At 59.7% G+C, this 5,915-nt stretch overlaps 1 long non-coding RNA gene across 1 annotated transcript; it reads left to right on the top strand.

Moving 5' to 3' along the window:
* The first annotated feature begins 343 nt into the window (after positions 1-343).
* On the top strand, positions 344-4,883 carry LOC110742712. The gene is made up of 3 exons (XR_002520734.2): positions 344-2,475; positions 3,486-3,747; positions 4,059-4,883. It is a non-coding gene; the product is annotated as an uncharacterized LOC110742712 (long non-coding RNA).
* The last annotated feature ends 1,032 nt before the right edge of the window (positions 4,884-5,915 follow it).

The following is a 5,915-nucleotide window of genomic DNA, read 5'->3' as shown; positions in this document are numbered from 1 at the left end:
TGAACCCCATTCCTGCCCAGGCAGTGCCCAGCCCAGAGGTCTCGAGGCCCAGTGGGTGGACATGGTCACGTGCCTCCCTCTGTCTCACGACAGGCCACAGAACCTGCAACGAGGCCTGGGGATTTGCAGATTCCTGTGGAATTACGGCAGAGCCGGCCCCAGGCCCAGTTCCCAGCTAGCTCAGTAGGCACCTGCCACTCATCCTCCTGGGCTCTGTCCATACTGCGTTACCTGTCCTCAGAACCTGGCCTCCGGCTTTGCCTGCTCCAGGCCACTCAGCACCTCTGTCCTCCTTTGACCGTGTCCCCAGACGCCGTCCTGCTCCAGGTCCACTCCGCCTCTGTCCTCCTGACGGTCCCCAACGCCGCCTGCTCCAGGCCACTCCACCTCTGTCCTCCTGACGGTCCCCAACGCCGCCTGCTCCAGGCCACTCTGCCTCTGCCCTTGGGCCTGGTCAGCCTGGCCATCTTCTCAACACCATCTCTGGTTCCAGCTCGGGAAACCCCTGGGGTCACACCAGCCCCCAACTTCTTGGAAGATGGAGCAAGGGGTGCCACGGCTGAGGAATGGGTGCTGCTCACACCGGACAGGGTTTATCTGCAGTGTGTCCAGGTGGAGGAATGCCAGGAGGACTCTGGTCAGCTGACCAAAGGCATGTTCACAGAGCGAAAGGGAGTCACTTACCAAAAATACTGCAGGAATAGGGCGGCGATGACTGAACCCCACTCCAAGGAGGCTCCAGACTCAAAGCACAGAACAGTTCAAACGCCCATGTGGGTGGGGACCGGTCACCTTCCACGCTCCTGTAGCTCCTCCTGTTTCCAGCAGGCCAGGAGCCGGGCACAGAGTGGGCAGCAGAGGCTCATGCCAGTCCGTGGAGTGGGGCCCGGCCCACAGCTGTAGAGATGTGTCTACAACCCCAGGAAGGGCCCCAGGCCCCTGGACAGAGTGCTGGTCAACCGACAGGCCCATCCGCAGAACCCACACACGAGGCCATGGCCAGAGACAAAGCATTTGGTCTACTTCAGCCCAGCACCCCTGGGACTGCCCCTCCACCGAGTCACCATGTGGCAGGGTCATGTGAGGCACCTTTGAAATCCTGGAACCCTTCTTGAAAGACGAGCCCAGGGATGGCTGACGGAGTTAAAGGCCCTGAACTGGGAACCCAGCTCTGCTTAAAAGCTAAGGTCAAGGGAGAGAGGACTTTGAGGAGAGGGATGCCAAGGAGCCCCTGAGCACAGCCAGGTCCACACCTTCTCCTGTGGCTTTCGGGACCCCTGCCCTGGGACCAGCAACCCTGGCCTGGTCAGCTCCTGCAGCTCTCCCCTCCCACTCTGATGGGGAGCCTCCGTTTCAGGGCCAGTAAGCAGCCAGGCCAGTGAGCCTTAAGCCCCTTCCTCCAGCATGGAAAGTGTCGCCTCTCCACTGGCAGCAGCTGGCACAGGGTGGATGGGACAGGCGGTGGGCACCTGGTTCCCTCCTTCATCCCCTGGGAGTGACATGCCAGCGGCCCGGGCCCCCAACCTTTCCATCAGCCAAGAGACAGAGGCCGCATCCCTTCCATCTGCGCCCGATCCCCATCCACTCTCGACACCCACCCCCATCCTTGATAGATAATGGTTTAATAAGTGATCTGTTTTTTATTTAAAGGGTCGGCAGTAAAACCCAGATCACATTTCTCACTTGGTGGGTCAAAAAACCGCTTACGCTCATTTCTGCAATGTAAAGCGACACTATATCAAATCAAACATTTCCAGATGTGCCCAGCTTGCGCGGAGGTGCAGGCGGCCGCCGGCAGACCAGCAAGCGGGAAAGGCAGGCCAGGCGCCGGAAAGCAGGCCAGAGACACCACCTACTGGCCGGCCAGGCGGCACCGGGCCCAGCTCCCTCTGCCGATGCAGCAGATTCCCGTGGGGTGCGAGGGTCTAAGGACCCTTCCTATGTGCGGGGCCTGGAGCAGGGCAGGGGCCAGGGCCCTGGAGCAGGGCTTCAAGGCCAGGCTGGCCACTCTGCCCAGGCTTCTCTGACCGTGTTCTGTCCCCCAGCGGCCACCCCTGCCCACGGCAGCTGGAAGTGTGCCTGGAGAGCCGCGGGGAGAGAGGGCTCCTGCATGGAGCACTGACACAGTGTCCAGGACCCACTGGAAGGCCCAGAAGGCAGGGAGGACCTGAGAGACTGATGGGGTTCCTGAGCTTCCTCGGCCCCTCCTCGGCTGAGCACACTAACCCAGGGCCCGGCCCTGCGCCGGGAAACGGGAGTGGGTTTGTGACATCATCTTATGGATGGGACCCCAGGCCTCAAGGAGCCCCTTGCCCCCCAGACCACAGCACCAAGAGCACCCCAGGCCAGGCCACAGGGCGGCTCCATTCGAACAGAAAGAGGAGGCAGGGTCTCGGGTCCTGCAAAAGCCCCCAAAATCTGCAGCGATGAGACGGATGCTGGCCCATAACTCGCACGGCTGCACAGAGGTGACAGGTACTGGTGTGAGGGAACCTGCCGGAGCACCTTGGGGCAGAGAGTTCTAGAAAGCCGGACCTCCAGGGGCTTCTGGACCCACCCGGGCCGTCTCTAGGGGTGGGGAGTCCTGGAAACACATTTGCTGGCAATCGCCCTAAAACGCATTCCCGGGATTCCCCCCACAGTATGTGGTTTGCCCTTGGAATTAAAACCAAGGCCAACTTTCAATTTAGCGATAGAGTTGTAAACTCTCGAGGTGTGTGGAGCGCTGACCCACCCCAGAGAGGAGCCACGCTCTATCAACAGAGGTCCTAGGAAGCACATTTGGGGATTTGGTCCAAAGCCTGTGGAATCACCTTTCGTGAGACCTGCCATGTGTCTGTGTGGGTCACGGCTGGCGCTGGGTGATAGGAGCCCCGTGAGCCCCACCCTGCCCCTCCTTCTAGAGGGTCTTCACCCCAGACACAGCACCGCGAAGCCCAGCGCCTGCTGCACTTTCTGGGCCATGATGAGGGGCGGAGGGAGGAAAACCGAGGATGGACAGGAGCCAGCTGGCCCGGGAGGTGCCGTCCTGCCTGGGTGGCCCAGCCAGGGACGATCTGGCAGAGCCAGCCGGACGCGCCCTCCCCCAGGCTTCCTGCAAGGCCAGCCCTTCCCCTCCACCCTGCAAACAGGAGTGACAGAGAGTCCTCGGGGGTCTCTGAAACGCCAGAACTCCCCCTTCCCCCTCTCTCTGATGTTGTGTCTGCAGGATGCAGACATCTGCCAGCTGATGCCTGCAGCCCAGTGGTCACTCCAAGCCCAGCTGGCAGAGCCGAAACCATGACATCACCCAACAGAGAACTAAGGGCTCTGGGCCTCTCTCTGCCCCGCCCAGCACCCACATGGCTCACACGCACACCCACAGGGGCCGTGTCCTGTAGACTCTGACCTGGAGGCTGACTATCCTCCCCCAGACCTGTCTGAATTTTGCCCACCAGGATAGAGAAGGGTCCGCCCACCTTACACTGGGGTTTTGTATTTCCCAGGGAAAGGAAATTACACCTGTGATGGTAGGAGGGAAATGCTAGACTGCTCTTGAGCAAAATGCCGCCTCTTCCGAGAAGTCCCCCTGGCTTCACAGCCCTTCAACCCTGGCCCCTCCCTCCTACTCCAAGATACTCTGGGACAGGACCTGTGTTTTTTCCTTTATTTTCTTCAGGACCTCAACGCCATCACTCCCAGCCCTCTCTAGTTCCTGGCACAGACTATACTTCTGCCAGAGGGTGTGGGGCAGAGGCTGACCAGCAGGTGGGTTGTTCTCCATACAAAAGCACTGGTTGCATTTGTAATAATAGCACTGGGTGAAACATGCTGCTGCCTCTGTCTCATGAGGAAGCCTTCGTTTAACGAGCATCCGGGTGCCCCCTTTCCACACGCACCCCCGATCCTGCATCCCCCCTAGCTCAGAGCCACTGTTGCCCCCCACCAAGCCACTCAGGGAGGCCAGGTAATGCTGGGATGGGCCCCCGCCTGCCCTGGACGGCGGCTCCTAACTCTGAGACTTAAGCAAACCCATGCACTGGAACCACCTTGCTGTTCACATTTTGTGTTTTCGCCAGGCCTCCTTCTGCCCCACGGCCACCCCTGCCCGACCTTCCAGCACCGCCTCCAGCTAGACTTTCCAGGAGCGGGACAGACAGAGGCGCCTCCCAGCAGCTCTGCGTCCTTGCCTGAGAACACAGGGTGAGGAGAGAGAACCCGTGCCCAGCAGCCACTGCGGGATTAAACATGGAGAGGCAGGTGTGGGGCCGCCGTGGGCACCCAAGGGGAGCAGTTCCTGTCACCGTCACTGTCGTCACCATCATCACCATCATTGCCGTCGTTGTGGTTTGGCCTAGTAGCTGCCCATGAGCCATCACAGTCTCACCTCTCTCCCAGTGACTGCCTGTCCCAGGCCTGGGCAGAAGCTGGGGGACCTGAGGAGTGGCCGTCTCTGTCTTCCAGGCCCGGACAGCCTCAGAGGGCAAGTAGAAGGGTCGACTCTCACCCAGGGGAGAACTTGGAAATCCCCCGGGATCCACCCAGGGACTCAGAGAGGAGGAGGTCCTGGTGGAGACACAGGGTCTTCAGGAGGGCTTCCTGGAGGGGGCAGAACTGGAAGAGAGGGCAGAGATTAAACCCACCCTGACAAGACAATCGCCCTAGGACAAAGGAATCTTAAAAGCCTCAGGGCACCTCCAGGAGAGAGAGAGAGACTCCAGCCCCAGGACAGCAGCACAGGCCTCCTGGGATGAACAGTGGCAGCTGACAGAGGAATCCAGGCCCACGGACTTGGGGAGGAGGAAGGGTCTCCTGAGCTGATACCCAGGACAGAGCCATAGCCTGGAAGTCACATTCCTTAGTTTCACTTCATCTTGTAAATAAAGCTGCAGTTTAGGGCTCCACATTTTTTAGGCAAAAAAAAAAAAAAAAAGAAAGAAAGAAATCTGACCAGGCGCAGTGGCTCTCGCCTGTAATCCCAACACTTTGGGAGGCCAAGGTGGGTGCATCACCTGAGGTCAGGAGTTCAAGACCAGCTTGACCAACATGGTGAAACCTCATCTCTACTAAAAAGGCAAAAAATTAGCTGGGCATGGTGGTGCATGCCTGTAATCCCAGCTACTCGGGAGGGAAGGAGGCGGAGAATCGCTTCAACTCGGGAAGGCAGAGGGTTGCAGTGAGCCAAGATTGCAATCTGGTCTCAGCCTGGGTGACAGAGCAAACTCTGTAAAAAAAAAAAAAAAATCCTCAGCTTGGCAGGCTGGGGAGAGCCTGTTGGCAATAAATGGAGCCTGAGACCAGTAAGGTGGCGGGTAACAGCCTTCCTAGGCTATGAGGAGCACCTGGAAAAGCAGAGGGTCAGCCCCGGTGCCTGGGGCCAGGGAACACAGGAGCCCTCCTACAGCAAATGCGCAGACAGGCCAGGCTTGGCAGGCTCGGCCCCCTCCGCGCATGCTGGCGTCCCTGGCTGAAGGTGGACATTTGGCTCATGTGCTGCCCTCCCGCACCCCCACCAGAGGAATAAGCTGCAATTAGGAAAGTGGGAAGCAGTGGCTGGCACCCCTCAACCCAGAGAGAGAGAGAGAGGCTGGGGACAGTCATACCCTGGCCCAAGGAAAGCCATGCTGGGAGCAAAGGTCCTGGTCCCTGACTTGGAGCTCAGGGGCAGGGATGAGTCTCGGAGATGCCTGGCCATTGCCAGCTTCACCCGAGGCCTCACGGGGATGACCCACTGGAAGATGCTCTGCCATCACCCCACTTCTGCCTGGCTCCCCGGTCCTCATCCCCAGAAGGCCCCTGGGACACGCAGAGAAGAAAGAGGGGTTCCTACCCAGCTACCTAGGCCAGTCCTCCCAGCCCCCTCCAAGCTGCCCAGAGAAGCCCTGGAGAGTGACCACACTGAGGAACTCCCTCTGCAAAAGCATCTTCAGGACAGG

The sequence above is a fragment of the Papio anubis genome, chromosome 1 (genome assembly GCF_008728515.1).
Source record: "Papio anubis isolate 15944 chromosome 1, Panubis1.0, whole genome shotgun sequence".
NCBI lineage: Eukaryota > Metazoa > Chordata > Mammalia > Primates > Cercopithecidae > Papio > Papio anubis.
Note: the sequence above shows the minus strand (reverse complement) of the source record. Positions and strands in the feature narration are given on the sequence as shown.